General features: G+C 47.3%; 2 long non-coding RNA genes across 2 annotated transcripts; both read right to left on the reverse strand.

The window, feature by feature from the left end:
- Window positions 1-820: 820 nt before the first annotated feature.
- On the reverse strand, window positions 821-8316 carry LOC115029992. Its single transcript, XR_003835582.1, has 3 exons — window positions 7489-8316; window positions 4535-4701; window positions 821-946 (listed from the first exon to the last, which is right to left on the reverse strand). It is a non-coding gene; the product is annotated as an uncharacterized LOC115029992 (long non-coding RNA).
- A 1547-nt stretch (window positions 8317-9863) lies between these two features.
- On the reverse strand, window positions 9864-13125 carry LOC115029993. The gene is made up of 3 exons (XR_003835583.1): window positions 13024-13125; window positions 12144-12232; window positions 9864-10020 (listed from the first exon to the last, which is right to left on the reverse strand). It is a non-coding gene; the product is annotated as an uncharacterized LOC115029993 (long non-coding RNA).
- Between the last annotated feature and the right edge of the window lie 828 nt (window positions 13126-13953).

Genomic DNA, 13953 nt, shown 5'->3' on the forward strand with positions numbered 1-13953 from the left:
CACTTAGGGTCTCCTGAAGCAAGGAAGGAACTTCCTAAAGACCAGAAGAGAGACAACGAGGAATCAAGCAAGACAAAAACAAAACAAAACAAAACAACAATGTCAAACACCCAGTGAGAACAGCCCAAGACAGTCATGTTAGGGCTTCCTGTGTACTTTTCATCTTCTGTGAAGCAGAGGGGCTATGGGAATCTAGGTATAGGAAAGCAAGAGGCCTTGGTCTGTTGAATTTTGGTTTGCCCAGTAACTGCAGAACTTGTTATTCTAATGTAGATGATCAAGCATGTCCACTTCTCAGCCATTGACCAAAGGCTGTCCGACCACATCCCCTTCAGATCTTCAAAACAGCTTTGCAGAGAACAAGGGCAGGCATGGCTTTCCTGTTTCACAGGTGAAGAAACTGAGGCATTGGGATACTAAAGTGACCTTCCCAAGGTCACTCCACTGGTTAACTTGCCAGGCTGTAACTTAACCAGCTCTCCAGCATAAGAATTAATTAAAAAGCTAAGAAAAAAAATTTCCAACAGGAAACAAGATTGGTTAAGTGATAAAGGACAAATCTCATTGGCCAGGCAAAAAGCTGCAGAGGGAACAGCTCTGCCAGTTGGAAAGGCAAAATTAGGAAGCTTGGCCAGATCACCCAAGAAGAGAACAAAGAAATCGCTAGAATTTATAGCAGAAGAAGAGAAAAATCAAAGAAAGAAATGAGATGCGACCTGCAAAACTCATAAAAGGAAATAGAAAAAACATTCTTTAAAATACACTGGGAACAAGCGAAGATAAGGGGGAATGTTCCTTCCTAATAGATGATGAGGGGAAGCTGATAATAGATGACACCAGAAACGCATGGGTTTTTAATTCTCTGTTCCTTGAGTAGCTGGAACCAACTGCATACAGACTTGAAAGCAAGGACAAGGGCCAGAGAGTGGAGGGCAAAGGACAGCACCTGCGAGGAACAAAAAACCTGGGGTTACACAGGGCCTGGGGGGACCTAGATGTCACACTCCCCAGCTCCCACTTCACCGATGAAGAGATGGGGATAGTGCTGCCCAAGGTCACTCGGTTAGAGCTGGCAGAGCAGACCTAGACCCTGGGCTTCTGGCTTCAGTGCAGCATGTTTCTCTCCCTCCTGGGACATGGAGAGAGGAGAGACAGTGATGGATAAGCCAGGGCATATGCAATCTAGTGCCAGAGTCAGGCAGGTGCACAAGAACCGACCGGAGCCGTGGTGAAGGACAAAGCTTAGAAAAAGATGGAGACAGAAGGCAGGGAAGAAGATGATGTGGGGTTGAAGCCTCTGACTAGGCTGGTTTATCAGTGTCTTAGTCTCCAAGTCCCTCACGTTCCAGAGCTTCTGAGTGACTGACTCCTGTCTGGGGCTTGGATTCTTCCTGTCTTGCTTTGTGTCCCACATCAGCTTCCTGTTGCCACAGAGAGGTAATGCCAACTAGCAAAATACCCCAGTACCCCAAAGCTTAACACTGTAAGCATTTGTTTATCTTGTCATGGGCCAGTGACTAAAGCTGGACTCGGCTGAATGGAGGGCCTGCAGGTCCCCCCCCCCTTTCTAGGGAGGCTAGCCTGCTGTTGGCCAGTCTAGGATAGCCTCAATCTGATGGCTTGAATGATTGGGACACATGAGACAAAGGAGTTAATGAATGCCCAGCAGGCTAGCACAGGTGCATCTCATGGCATGGCAGAGGCACATGACTAACAAACGCAGGTGTACAAGACATTGGAACATATAGGCACGTTCTGTTAACAAATATGTTTGCTTCGTCTCATTGGGCAAAGCAAATGACATAGCCAAGTCTGAGGGCAATTTGTTGGAGTCAGTTCTCTCCTTCCACCATGTGAGTTCCAGGGATTGAACCCAGGCCCTTAGGGTTTGTGGCAAGCTCCTGTACCTGCTTGAGCCACCTTTCCAGCCCTAGATTGCTGCCTCTGAGTCACCATCTGAAGCACCATATTATGGCAGCTCCAGTAGCCTAGTAAAGGAACCTTAGCCTTGGATGTCCCACCAAAGACATCAGGAGGCTCTTCAGACAGTCCTTCTTTGGTAGCACAGCTCACCCAGACAGGAAAACACTCAGTGGAGACACCATCTGTGTGAAACACCTGCTGGTCTCCAGTCCAACAGCTGAGCATGGTTAGCCAGCCTCTTTCTCGGGAGCCCTTCTTGTGACACAGATTTCCTGTGGATTAGATCCCAACTCTTGTCTCTGCTTCCTGGGACTAGGCGAAGGCTTCCCAATTCTAGCTCCTCTCCCTCCCACTGTCTGGTCTTGTACCTCTCCTGCATCTGTTCACCACTGGCTAATTGATTCTTTTGCCAGGAAGATGTCTGGGTTTTCATGGATTTAGGATGTCTGCGTCACCCTCAACAAGATACGCTAGTCAGGGTTTCGTTTCTGGAAAAGCTTGATGACAATGTAGTCTTAGAGGAAGAAGTATGATACCCATGTGTGTAGGTAACCATGTTAGGTTTAGAGGCACACAGTCTACCAAGGATGCACCAACTAGATGTTGAGCACAGTTCATATGGAAAGGACTGAGCAGAGGCTGGAGACAGGTCTGGCAGTCTATGCACTGGCAGGTATAAAGAGCCTGGAGCGGTCAGGGGCCCCTGCTTAAAACCTGGTTCTGTCCACTATGCCTGTGCTTGTTAAGTGCCATGCCCTGTACCACCATGAGAGGTACTACAAACAGAGTTACACAAGGCAAGGGACCCTGAAGTCTTGGGATGTTAAATTTGTTAGCATAGCATTGAGCAATTAGTTCACTCCTGAACCTCAGGTTCCCCACCTCTAACATCAGAAGTTGGGATTACGATGTCTCATTTTATTTCCAGAATCCTTGAGGGATGGCCTTGAACCAAGATGGGATGGAGACCTAGAACACGTCCATGGCAACTCTGAACATGAAGTGGCAAGGGTGGTTCTGAAACACTCCCAGGAACCAACTGGCTGATGGGTATAGAGAAAGGCTATAGAAGGGGCATAAAGTGCTAAGAAGTTGGTTTGTTTGTTTAAGACTGAGTTTCTCTGTGTAATCTGAGCTCTTGGCTGTCCTGAAACTCACTCAGAGATCTGCCTGCCTCTACCTCCCAAGTGCTGGGACTAAAGGCATGCACTACCACCACCCAGCAAATGCTGAGATTTTTTTTTTAACTTTCAAGTGTCATTAGGACATTAACAATGAAAAGTGGACATAGGAAATGGATGACCACTGCCCCACAGGAGATAACCTCCTGGTAATTACACATGAAAGTGAGGCAAACTGTGCATTTTTCTCTAAGTAGGAAGAAATAAACTATATGGATGAAGATATGTGCATATACGCATCTGAGCGTGCATGTGTGGGACAGGAGAGCACCCGCTGGGTACAGACTTATGGGGAGTAAAAAGATCCTACGGTCCTAGTAGATAACTCACAAACCACAAACCACAGGTACACAGGGAAACAGCCACTATGAGACACAGTGACAGATGGGAATTGGTCATAAGGTGGATACGGTCCCTTCTGCATCTGAGACCCACAGGACTGGAGAAGAAAACAGCCAGATCATTGCTCCTTCCTGGGGGGATTAGGAGCCTGAAACACCATCTTTCTTAACCATAGGACTAGTCAGCTTCTAAGGGAGCAGGGTGCCTGGCAACCGGATGCAAGCAAGGAAGCAGGGATGAGTAAGAGGGTCCCTGTCCTAAAATTAGTGCTGGGTGGGGTGGGCAGACAAGACACATGTCTGAGTCATGCAGGAAGCCTGGGACTCTTTGAAGTGTTGTAAGCAAAGTGAGTTATTTTGAAAGTTGACTTCTGGGAAGGCCTCATGGAGGAGGCGGCATCTGAATGTCTCCTTTTGTCCTATCTCTAAGGCAAAAGACAAAGAAATACAGGAAATTATAGTCGCATTATCTATCGGCTTTGGCAGGAGAAGAAGGGCACAGGGTGACAAGAGGAGTAGAGAATGTTCTGGTCCAAGGATGTGACTAAATTTAGAGGTGCCTTAGTGGGGGCAGTTTTCCACCCCGGGTGTCTCTCAGTGTCCAGAGAGTACAGGAGCCGATACTCTGATTTAATAAGTAGAACCACTACCCAGGGAATGGAAAGTTCCTTGTAGTGGTGGTGGGTTGGGCAGGGAGCAGGGCGGGGAAGAGCCAGTTACAAGCGGGCAGGTGGATGGGGAAGGTTTCACGGGCTGTCTCAGAGGGTGAAGCAGGCCAAACCGCAAAGGCATGGACGTGGACGGCTCCAAAGCCTGAGGGACAGCGAGCACAGCAATGAGCTGCTTGGGCAGTGAAGCAAGGAGAGCAGCCGAGATGGCAGCTGAAAAGATGCACGGGGTCAGTGGAGGAGGGAGGCAGGGAGCATCTGGGGGCCTTAGCTTCTACCTACATGGCCACCTGAGGCCTGGGGATGCAGGGGAGGGGGACTCAGGGGCTTCGCCAACATCTGCACAGCTGAGCTTTGGACCAGCTGCGAGATTCCCTGAGCATGGGGAGGACTGATTAGGTGAGAACACACCCAAACAAACCTCGGACGGAGCGGAATGCTCACTTGGTGGGTACCTCAGGTAGGGGGCAGGTGTGGGTCAGACCCAACCCCTGCCAGGTTGTCCCTACTGGCGCCTCCTCTGTAGCACCCGCCTCTCTTTCTTCCTCTCCTCTAGGCTTCTTCCAGCACATCCTCCGATCTTCTTTCCTTCCAAGCAACAAAAACCGTATTAAGCATTTATTACATGCATGCTAGGCTTCTGCACTGAGGTTTAAGAGATCCTTTGAGAGAGGAAAAGCCCAGGCCTCGTTTCTGTTTTTCTCTTCCTGACTCCCAGCTGGAGTCTTTTGAAGACCCCATGAGTACCCAACCCTGAGCTGGGCAAGATCAACCTTGGGGCTACTCCATCCTAATGCCCACCGACCTGGTTGATGGCATGCCAAAGGGGATTTGAATTAGGACTCTCAAGTTCTCAACAAGTCTACTCCTTGCATGAGCACATTTTCTTCTCAGCCGAAATTATCTCACTAATGTCAATCTTATGTTCTTTCTGTTTGCTTTGCTCTAATTCCTGGCCTTCCCACGTGGTTTAGAGAAAAAGCAGGAAACTTTGGCTGGGATGATTATTATTATTATTAATAATAGCAGCTACCACTTAAGAAGCAGTCATAAAAATGCCAGGCACTGTGTTAAGCAAATAACTTTATCTACTCCTTACAAGGAACTCTGTAAGCTATACATCATTCCCCTGGATTCTCAGATGAGCACACTGTCGCCCAGAGAGATTAAGTTACTTTGCCCAAGGTCACACAGCTACCAAGCAGCAGAGCCCATATTTGATGCTGGAACTACTGTATCCTGTATCTGTCCTAGTAAGTTCTCTGAATTGAGACCTTTTAGCCTTCAAATATTCACGGGTACCCGTCTCTTGGTATGAGAGTTCAAAAGGGCCCTTTCCTTTCTAACTGATGTACCTCCCCTTTAATTCAGACATCTTCAGTTCCAGGCCCCTCCCCTGTGATTCAGACATCTTCAGTTCCATCCCCATGCAAACCTTTAACACCCACTAAAGAGCAGCTACATTACCTAGATGGGAGGAGGGCTTGGGGGGGTGGGCATTCCACCACCTAGGAGTGAGGGGCAGCCAAGGAAACTTGACAGCGTAAAGGACACAGCTCAGACACATAGAACACCCAAGGACAAGGACAAGGGAAGGAGCTGGTTCCATTTTTCAATCCTGGTGACTTTATTGGCAGGACAAGGTAACCAAGCGTTGCCAAAGCTAGTTCATCAACCTGCACTTTCCTCTCTAGCAGGAGCTGGCGTTCCATTCCTATCATAGCAGCTTGGTCTCCCAGGGCAGCTACTGGCCCCTGCTGTGTATCTGTATCTGCTACTTTCTCTCTCTCCCAAGTCCCCAGTTTCCTTCCTGGACAGAAAGACCCCATGGTGCCTTTCCCCAAGTATCCTCATCCCTGGTGTGTTTACTCCATTCTACATTAGCATCAAGTCTTTGTCCCAGTGCATGCTGGGTGGCTCCTGAAAAGCCTGGTCACATACTGAAATGCTGCTCCCCATCTCTTTGTCTGGGTTCAGCATCATCGGTCCCTTTAAGCTGGGTTAAGATAAAGAGATACTGCCCAGTATAGTGGTGCACAGGTTTGGGTTCTATAGTGAGACCATGCCTCAAAATCAAGCAAATAAAATAGACATATGGATGCTTAGGGCTCTATGAGTGTCTTGGGTGACATCAGAGAGTTATTAAAAAGCCAAGACCCAGGCCTAGATCTCTCCATGCACAGTGTGCTGTTCCCTTCCCCATGAGAACTTAAAGGCTATGTCTGAGCTGAGGCATGATATTCCAACAGGGTATTGATGCTGAGTGAAGAGCAAGGAAAGGCATAAAGATGGGACAGCCCATAATGAGTGAGTGGTTCTGATAGAAAAAAGGCATGAGCTTCTTTTCAAAACAAAACAAAACAAAACAAAACAAAACAAAAAACCTTCTCTGCCATGTTCCTGACTTTGAGCTGCACCATAGGCATTGCCCATGTGGAAGAGGTGTAGACAACACACGTGTCTACTCACCCCAGGTATGGAATCCCATGACAGACCAAAGTACAGATACCACCAAAATCCAATTTGGACAATCAGTGAGTTTTATTGGGTTACTTACAGAAGTATTGGTGAGGGGTTACTTACAGGAGCAGAAAGGACTCAAAGAAAGCTGCATCACCAAGGCCCATTCCAGCATGGGTGACAGCTCACAAAAGCTGGGAACCTGGGGCACACTGTATAGCCTGCAGACAGCTCAACAGTTTGGAGACTGTCCTTTCCAAGTGACTCTCGTCTAAACCTCTCCTAGGAAGCTTGGTTTGTACTGCATCTTCCAGGCAATTGGTTTTGTCTCAGAGTCGACTTCAAAGCTCAGTTTCCTTCTGTCTGAGAGGGTATGCTCAGCTTTTATTGCCTATTCTGGTATGGAGGGGCCTAGTGAATCTAGTCAGTTTCAGGGACTTCCTGAAGCTATTTTGAATTGTTTACCTTTCTGTTTGAGGAGCTTCCTGCAGGATAGAATGTTTCAATCTTAGGGAGCTACAACAAGAGGGAGTGGTTATCTCCTAATTCAGTTTAAGGAAATGGGGATTCAGAGAGAAAGATCTGATATTCTAGTTATTTGGAGATTCAAATGAAAGAATTCAAGTTGAATCTAGTGGTTTGGCTCAGTGAGAATATCCCTGGAGCTGAGGCAAGTCTGAGGCTTATTGTTCAGTTTAAGAAAAACATCAAAAGACTGCCAATCTGAGCATGTTGGAATATGGCATGTACCCATAACCCCAGCATTGAGAAGGCTGAGGCGTAAGTATTTCAAGCCTGAACTACAGTGAGTTCAAAATCAGCCAGGGATGCTTACTAAGACCTCTCAAAACAAAAACAACAACAACAACAAAGAAAAAACCAAGTATTTGGATAGAGCAGTTAGCTAACACATACCCTAAAATCACCAAGAAGAAAGACTCATGTCTTTCCAGAAGTTCTTGAAGCTGGCTCTTGCCTGGGTCAATGCAGGACACTTAGGGACCATACCACAGGATACAGGCAAGAAGGGTATCCGGAATTCAGGAAACAGCCTGGGGATGCTGAGAACAGTTACATTCACATTTTAGGATAATCTCTGAGGGCTAGTTCATGGAAGTAGGGAAGAGTCTAGGGTTCTGGGGAGACTTTATGGAATGAAGAAAACCTGAGATCTGATCTTCACGATCATTCAGGGGGGCAAAAAGAAGGGGCTCTGTTTTTTAATATGAGTTCCCTTGGAGGTGAGTCACAGAAACTCGCTAGTTTAGAGCTTGTCCCCTGCCTGGGGGGGGTCTTTACTTTTCATCCTTATTCCCTGCACAAGTATTTTGTTTTTTTTTTTTTCAGTATTTTCAATTTAGAGACTGCTGTGTATACTTTGTATCTGTCCCCTCCACTAGACTGTACACACTGCCTGAGTTGCTCTCCTCCTATAAAAGGGACCTGGGGGCATGGGCATATAGCAAACGGTAGCCTCTGTGTGGTCAATACTTCCTGCCTGGCACTGAGCTGCATATGAGAGCTGCCCGTGCCCTTGTAGTAGCTTCAGATCGGTGAGGTTGTGGGGCCAGGACTCAGGTGTCAGTGGCCTGGCAGAGCTGCCACACAGTCCTTGGGAAGTGTGAAGAATTCCCAGAGGGCTTTGGGGCCATTCCAAGGCATCCTAAGAGCATTTACTGGATCATTTAAGAGACTAATTCTTCTTAAGTGGATTCTTGTTGTGGTTGTCCTCCAAAAGCCTGAAGTGCTCGCTCATATTCCCTCCCACCCCGCCCATCTCTCTCCCTCCTCCTCTCTCTCTCCCTCCCTCCTCTCCTTCTCTCCCTCTCTCTCTCCATGCAATTGTTCCTCCAACACAATGCAGTAAAAATTATGCAATGTTGTCACCACCATTAAGACGTTCCCCCTTTCACTCAATACAGCAACCTGTGGGGTGAGCGAGGGGACTATGACAATCCCTATAAGACAATCCCTATTTGACTGGGGTGTGGGCAGCAGTAAGGGAACAAGAGCAAGCTGACCCACAGGTTCTTAGGATGCAAGCCGATGGCACTGTTTTTCCTCTTGTGGGGAGAAATGCCCTTTTTCCTTTACCCATGACACTTCACTGGGCACGCTGTCTTTGGGACACAGCCCTACCTCTCCCTAGGACCCAAGCTCCCACATTCTCCTTTTAATCCAGGGCAACTGTGCTGTTTTATGGAGTGCAAGAGTGACAGACAAGGAGAGCCATAATTCTTTCTCTCCATGGTCTCTCCTCCACCTGTGTGAAGTCAACACCCTGGGCACACCCTGTGTGTCTCGCACTGCTTTGAGGCTGATGTCCTTATTGCTGTCTTGATTCTTCAGTGTGCAATGAGGTGGTGTTCATGCCAGGAACCCATTCTGTATAGAGAAACAGAGGTCTAACAAATATCAATGACGATCTGGGGCCACACTTTTGGTAGTACAGTGAGGATCAAGTTTTACCTATTAATGTAAAGTCCACGAGCTGGTCACATGTCACCTTGCTTCTGACCCAGCTCTCTGAGAAGAGCGGGGACAAAGCATCAGGGGATGCTGGGTAATAATTGCCTTCAGCCATCCTGAGCAATATGATTCAGCCCTTCATCCTCGAAAAGTTTGTGAATGAACCAAACCCTAGAGAATTCCTTCTCAGTCTGTCACTTCCCTGTCCCCTCCCTGGGAACAACTGGAAAGTTTGTATAGAAGCTGCAAGTGTGTCTGACCCCCAGAAGAGATATGAGCACGAAGTGGAGACATTTGTCAAATAAGAAAAACAAGACAGAGGAAGAAACAGAAGTTAGAGGAACTAGGGAGAGGAACCAGGAGTCAAGGGGACAGCCTGTGACAGAAAAAGGCAGAACGACTCTGGAAGAGGGATGGGTGCCCTGGGGGGAGGGGTTGAGAACAGGACTGGATTGTGGAGCTGCAATTTGTGAAGTTTACAGATAAATCTTGGTCCTTTCAGCAAAGCTTATCTGTAATGGGCTCGGCTCACTGAGGCCCCGTCTCCTGTAGACATAAATCATTTTCTAATTTATAACATGAATAATTGATTTTGCCTCTGTAGCCTCAACAATAAATCTCCCGATCACACATGCATAAGAAAATAATAATAATGAAAGCGATCAGGATATGCCGCCATCGATTAACTGTGAGAGGGGCCACTTGACTCGCAATTCATGTTTTAAGTATTCCAGGTGGCACTGTGCCCACTGGCCACTTCTACCCCTGGGCCCTAGGGCCTGTCTGTCACCGATGGGGTGCAAGGAAGAGGTGAGGGGGGTGCCGAGAAAGGAGGCAAATCGGTGTGGGGTGGTTTCAAATGTTTTTTTGAGAGTTCATGTTTGTTCCCCTGGCAACAGTTCACGGAGCATATTGTACCTGGAAGAGCTCGTCCAGAGCAGCACAGACTTGGTCTTTGGCTTCGAGGTGTGTATGATCCTGGAAAAAGAATGACAAAGCTGAGATCATAAGACTGGGTGTTCAGGAGATCCTCCTGAAGGGGAAGGGAGTCTTCATATTCCTGTTATGGCCGCCACCAAGGCAGGGGCTCTGGAATCCACTGACTGCTTCCTACAGATTCCGTCTGCACGAGGGCCCTGTAATCCAGCTGCTTTCCACCCCATCCTGCAGCCCAGCCCTGCTCTCGGCAGCTGTCCCACGACATGGTAATGACCTTCCGAATGGCCGTCCTGCTTCCTTTTCCATCCCAGCGCCGTCTACTCTTTTAGAGAATGATCTTTAAAACTGTAGGTGGGTTTTCCCACAGCTCTTGCCAGACAAGACTTCCTTGATGAGCATGGCTCCTTTCTGTCATTCACCTCATTAGCCATTTCCTGGGGGTGTCAACGCTTGGAGTGTTTAGGACCCAGCACAGTGCCTGGCACACAGTAAGTGATTGACAAATACTTGTTAGATTCCTTCCCCTCACATTTGCTGTCTCCAGCCTCTTCTTTAGATCATCCTATATGAAGTAATATTAAATATTTATTTATTTATTTATTTATTTATTTATTTATTTTTGTATTCATGCGAGCGTGGGCACATGAAGAGGTCTCGGGATAACTTCCAGTAGTCAATTCTCTCCTTTCACGGTGAATTACAGGGATCAAACTCAGGTTTCAGGCTGGTGTGTACAGCAAGCATTTGGATCCACTGAACATTTAAAAAAACAAACCAACCAACAATCAACCAATCACATGGCCAGGTTATTTTTTTGTTGTTAAAAATGTATCATTATTTACTGTAGTCTCACATGAAATCTAAATATCTTAGCCTGGTCCCAACAGGAGAAATGTGGGCCTCTTAGTTATTTGGGTTCCCACCTCAAGTGCTGGTGGTGGGTTCATCCGTTCCCTATGAGCCTCCTTGCCTGGTCAGCTCTATCTGAGCACTGGTCCCTTCCCTCATATATAACTAGCCCACAGCTCCCCCAAGCTTTCAGGTTAAAAGAGATGCCACCGAGTTTGAAGTGAAGATCTGTGGCCAGCTCTGGCTTGGTTTGAGTGAGGCTTATTCCTGCAGGTTGAGAGCATTTGGTGGGTGGAGGGAGTGGGGGGAGATTGACAAGTGTCTGCATACCCATGGAAGTGGAGCTCCCTCTGGCCACACTGATCCTGGCTGATGGCAAGGCTGCTGCCATCTTACCCACTCAGTTATGCTGTGATCTGGCCCCCGGGACTGTGGTTTCTTAGCTCCCAAGATCCCTGGCCTGAATCCCAGGGTCTCTCTTACAAAGGAACCTAAAAATAGAAGCTGTGTTTATAGAGGAACGAAAAGGCAAGGGACCTAGGTAATGTTTAAATAGACAGCCGTGGCCCCTGGAGGGCTTGCTGGGGAGCCTGAAGACTGTCCCATGAGACACTGAGCACAGCAGGCAGGCTTTCTGGCAGGAGACAGAGGGGCTCAGATTGCCTTGGGAAGGCCTTGCTTCCTTCTCCTGCACTAAGTCTCTGGCTACAGTCCTAGTTATGAGCTCAGGCCTAGGTCAGTGTCCTAGGCCCATCCCTAGGAAGTACCTCTGTAGCCATCAACCCATTGAGGAGAGGGAAGGAGCCGTTAAGGTGCAGAGCTGAGGATGAAGGTATGGAGGGGCTGGTAGAGTAAGGCTGCTGAAAACTGGCTCTGAGTATCTGAAGTCACCCCAGGCCACCAGGGGCAACATAGCTTTCTCACTGACAATCTGCACAGTGCAGCTCCCACCCTGATTCACTGAAGACACCACTGGGCTTAGGTACCAGGAGGACCATGTCACAGTCCTTGGAAGATTTCAGTCCTGATAGAATGATCTTAGACTGATTAATTTGCTGGTACAATGTCCTCACATTTGATTTTAATCATTTGTGATTAGCCAGGTATGCTATAATTCTAGCACTGGAAAGGCTGAGAGGTAGGAGGATGGACATAAACATGAGGCCAACCTCACTATGTCGTAGTGAGTTCTAGGACAGTTCAGGCTATAGAGTGAGAGCTTTTCTCAATAACTATTTTAAATTTGGTGTGTGTATGTGTGTGTGTGTTGGAGAGGCACATGCCACAGCTTGTGTGTGTGAGTCTGTTCTCACCTTCTACCACACGTGTGTCCTGGGGGGGTCAATTTCTGTTGTCAGACTTGGCAGCAAACACCTTTACCTGCTGAGCCATCTCACCAGTCCTGAAAAAAAAAAAAAGCAAATTTTAATTGGGGGAAAAAAAGTAGAATTTGAAATTAAAACAAGCAAATTTAATAAATCACGCGAGCATTAAAGGTGCAGCCTGGTAGCTTTCTAAATACTCGTGCACCTGTGTGATCTTCACCCAGACCAACACAAAACATTGCCAGCACATGAATCTTTCCCAGGAGAAAGTTCTGTGCACCTTGGCATGAAGGGTAGCTTTTGTTTCTGACTCTTATCTCTGCATATTTACAATAGGTTGATAGATACTGAGATGTAGATGGATTCACACAGAATGTGCTTTTAGATGTCTGGATTCTTTCCTTCCTAGGTTTCTGCCAAGTCAAAATGATTTTGCAGTCCTAGGCATGGTAGCAAATGCAGCACCTGCCCCATTGTGGGCACCCCTCAAACCTCCAAGGAGGCATGTGGTCATTTGACGCCAGTTCTGCATCCTGCCAGCCACACACTATCCCCATCTCATTCTTCCCATCCCCGTACAAATGATAATAATTGTCATCTCATGGGCTGTCACGGGAGTTAAAGGAAACAATGAGTGCAGAGGATATGGCATTATGTGTTCATTAAGTGTCTGTTCTGTGTCCCTTATCACTGTGGCACGGAAGCCACAGACAGTCAGCACTGAGTGTAGAGAGACAGTTAGCTTGATATATCCTGCTGGGTTTCAATGTAGGCTTGCCAGAGACCCTGAAACAGACCCCGCAACAGACCCCAAGGGGAAGGGAGGAAGAGGAAGAGGATTCTCAGGACTGGGGTTTGGTTCTCCTACCTGCCCCAGGTCAGCCTGTTCAGAGCTTCTTTGATCTGATTGGCAGGCAGAGAGGAGGATGCCCTTTGAAAAGAGTTCTGCTTCCAAAATTGGCTTGTAACTCACTACATACACCACAGTCTTGCCCAACATACTGGTCAGATATTGTGTAAAAGGGAAAGCAGAGGAGAATGTACCCATGTTGATTGGCCAGAGCTCCCTCCAATCTCTCCAGATAAACTACACTTCAGGGCAGAGTGCAAGCCAAAGGCAAAAGGCAGTTTCTCTCTTTTCTCAGTTGGGTATAGCAGCATACACTGTGATCCCTGAACTCGGGAGGTGGGGCAAAAGGATCAAGAGTTTCAGGCCATCCTGAGTTACACAGCAAGACACTGTCCCAAAAGACAAAAGCTGAGGGTGTGTGTGTGTGTGTGTGTGTGTGTGCAAATATTATGAAGACTTATATTAAGGGTTCTAAGTTGTTAAGAGCACTTGTTGCTCTTACAGCCAATCCTGATCAGTTCTTAGTACCTTCATGGGGACTCACAACCATCTGTAACTCCAGTCCCAGGAATCTAATGTTCTCTTCTGGCCTCTGAAGGCACCAGCCATGGACTGCTGCAGGAAAACACATATAAGCAGGAAAACATGGATACACATAAAGCATAAATAATAAATAAATAAACAAACAAATAAATACTTTAAAAAAGAGTTAAAGCAAGCTAAGTGTGGTAGGACATGCCTATAACTCCACCTCTAGGAAGGCTGGAACACAGATATTGTGAATTCAAGGCCATACTGAGCAATATAACAAGACATCTCACCAAAAAATGAAATGAAGGAAGGAAGGAAGGGAGAGAGGGATGAAGGCAGGAAGGGAAGGTGAGTGGGGGAAGAAGGGAGGAAAGGAAAGAGGAAGGGAGGGAATCTTCTATGAGTCTATCACTTTAC

The sequence above is a fragment of the Mus caroli genome, chromosome 19 (assembly GCF_900094665.2).
Source record: "Mus caroli chromosome 19, CAROLI_EIJ_v1.1, whole genome shotgun sequence".
NCBI lineage: Eukaryota > Metazoa > Chordata > Mammalia > Rodentia > Muridae > Mus > Mus caroli.